This window comes from Triticum dicoccoides, chromosome 5A (assembly GCF_002162155.2).
Source record: "Triticum dicoccoides isolate Atlit2015 ecotype Zavitan chromosome 5A, WEW_v2.0, whole genome shotgun sequence".
NCBI lineage: Eukaryota > Viridiplantae > Streptophyta > Magnoliopsida > Poales > Poaceae > Triticum > Triticum dicoccoides.
The window spans coordinates 220668401-220671438 of NC_041388.1; positions in this window are offsets into that span (position 1 = coordinate 220668401).

The window sequence follows — 3038 nt, forward strand, 5'->3', positions numbered from 1 at the left end:
AGTAGGGTTGTGGCCTACTGGGCCGGAGCCCAGTGGGGGTTTTTCTCTTATTTTTGTTTTTTGTAATTTCTTTCTTTTATTTATTTTCCTTTTCTATTTTATTTAGTTTAGGGCATTTAGGTATTTTGTAAAACTGTGTCCTCTACACCATAATTACCTATGCCACTTTTGGCACTGTCCGAACATTTTTGTTTCAACTTTTAAAAACTTTTGTTGTTTGCGATTTTTTTGAATTGATTTTTGAATCGGTTTGAACTAACGAAAGTTTAGCAACAGTAATCAAAGATGACATGGCATCATTAGGAGAGTTTTACTGTAGCCTAATTACCCGGGCGTTACATGTTCCCCTTCTTGATCTTGAACAACAGGTATAGTTTGAACAGTGGGATCTTGTGGAGATATGGGTGTTGAAGTGGCTTGAGGATGAGAGAAACTTCCATCTTCTTCATCATCGTCATGAGGTTCTTGTTCAGTTGGAAGAAGAGCACCAACACCCATGGTCAAAATATCTTGAGAGGGATCTCCTTCACCTACATCACTTAGATCAACTTGATCCCCATGGGAGCCATTAAATTCATCAAACACCATGTCACAAGTTTCTACAACACATCCATTGGATTTGTTGTAGACTCTATAGGTGTGAGAGTTTGAGCCATAACAAACAAATATCCCCTCAATTGTTTTGGATTGAAATTTTCCTAACCATTCTCTCTTGTTGAGGATGAAACACTTGCACCCAAATACACGAAAGTACTTGACACTTGGTTTGTTCCCGGTTAGGAGCTCATATGGAGTCTTCTCCAATATCGTGCGGAGGAAAAGCCGGTTTGATGCATGGCATGCGGTGTTGACAACCTCGGCCCAAAAACTATGTGGTGACTTGTATTCATCCAACATGGACCTTGCCATTTCCACATGAGTACGGTTCTTCCTCTCGGCTACACCGTTTTTTTCAGTAGTGTAGGGCGCGGAATATTGATGCTCAATCCCTTCATCACTAAGAAATTCTTCCAAGGTGTAGTTCTTGAACTCGGAGCCATTATCACTTCTTATTGCCAAGATTTCCTTGTCAAACTTGTGTTGGGCTTGCTTAGCAAAATCAATGAGGGTGATCTTTGTCTCGTCCTTGGACTTGAGGAAAAACACCCATGTATATCTTGAGTAATCATCAACAATGACAATTACATACTTTTTCCCACCAAGACTATCCCATGATGGAGGCCCAAAAATATCCACATGAAGGAGCTCCAAAGGCCTTGAAGTAGATACAATATTCTTGGGTGGGTGCTTTGATTGATGTTGCTTCCCGGCTATGCATGCACTACACTGATACGTCTCCAACGTATCTATAATTTTTAATTGTTCCATGTTGTTATATTATCAATCTTGGATGTTTTACAATCATTTTATAGCAACTTTATATCATTTTTTGGGACTAACCTATTGACATAGTGCCCAGTGCTAGTTGTTGTTTTTCGCTTGTTTTTTACTTCTTAGAAAATCAATATCAAACGGAGTCCAAATGCAGCGGAACTTTTTGGTGATTTTTTCTAGACCAGAAGACACGTGTTGGGCCAAGAAAGTACTTGAGGGGAGCTCCGAGGGGAGCACAACCCACCAGGGGTGCCTGGGGGGCCAGGTGGGTTGTGCCCACCTCGGTGGCCTCCCGCACCACCTCTTTGCTCTATAAATACCCCAATATTTCAAAAACCATAGGGGAGTCAACAAAAATCAATTTCAACCGCCGCAAGTTCCAGAAAGCACAGATCCAATCTAGCCACCATCACGGAGGGGTTCATCATCCTCATTGGTGCCTCTCCGATGATGCGTGAGTAGTTCACTATAGACCTACGGGTCCGTAGTTAGTAGCTACATGGCTTCCTCTCTCTCTCTCTCTCTCTCTCTCTCTCTCTCTCTCTCTCTCTCTCTCTCTCTCTCTCTCTCTCTCTCTCTCTTTTGATTCCTCAATACAATGGTCTCTTGGAGATCTATTTGATGTAACTCTTTTTGCGGTGTGTTTGTTGGGATCCGATGAACTTTGAGTTTATTATCAGATCTATGTTTTTATCCATGAAAGTTATTTGAGTCTTTTGATATCTTATATGCACGATTACTTATAGCCTCATATTTCTTCTCTGGATCTTTGGTTTTGTTAGGCTGACTAGATCGATTTTTCTTGCCATGGGAAGAGGTGCTTTGTGATTGGTTCGATCTTACGGTGCTTGATCCCAGTGACAGAAGGGGAACCGACACGTATGCATTGTTGCTATTAAGGATCACAATATGGGGTCTATTTCTACATAAATAGATCTTGTCTACATCATGTCATCATTCTTATTGCAGCACTCCGTTTCTCCATGAACTTAATACACTAGATGCATGTTGGATAGCAATCAATGTGTGGAGTAATAGTAGTAGATGTAGGCAGGAGTCGGTCTACTAATCTTGGACGTGATGCATATATAATGATCATTGCCTGGATATCGTCATGATTATTTGAAGTTCTATCAATTGCCCAACAGTAATTTATTTACCCATTGTATGCTATTTTTCTCAAGAAAAGCCATTACTGAAATCTATGGGCCCCGGGTCCCTTCTTTATTATATTTGCCTTTGCGATCTATTTTTATTTGCTTTTATTTCCAGATCTTTTAATCCAAAAATACAAAAATACCTTGCTGCAATTTTAATTTATTTATTTTATCTCGCGTTCCCGCGAGATCTGTTTATCCAATCTACTACAATTTTACCTATCTTTTTACCTGTGAGGGATTGACAACCCCTCTCTTATGTCGGGTTGTAAGTATTTGTTCTTTGTGTGCAGGAGCTGTTTACGTGGTGTTGCATGGTTCTCCTACTGGTTCGATAACCTTGGACTATTCACTGAGGGAAATACCTACCGTAGCTGTGCTGCATCATCCCTTCCTCTTTGGGGAAATACCGACGTAGTTCAAGCCACATCAAAAGGAATTTCTGGCGCCGTTGCCGGGGAGGATCAAGTCAAGATAGTCTCCCGACAACTCGCTAATTCCTGGCGC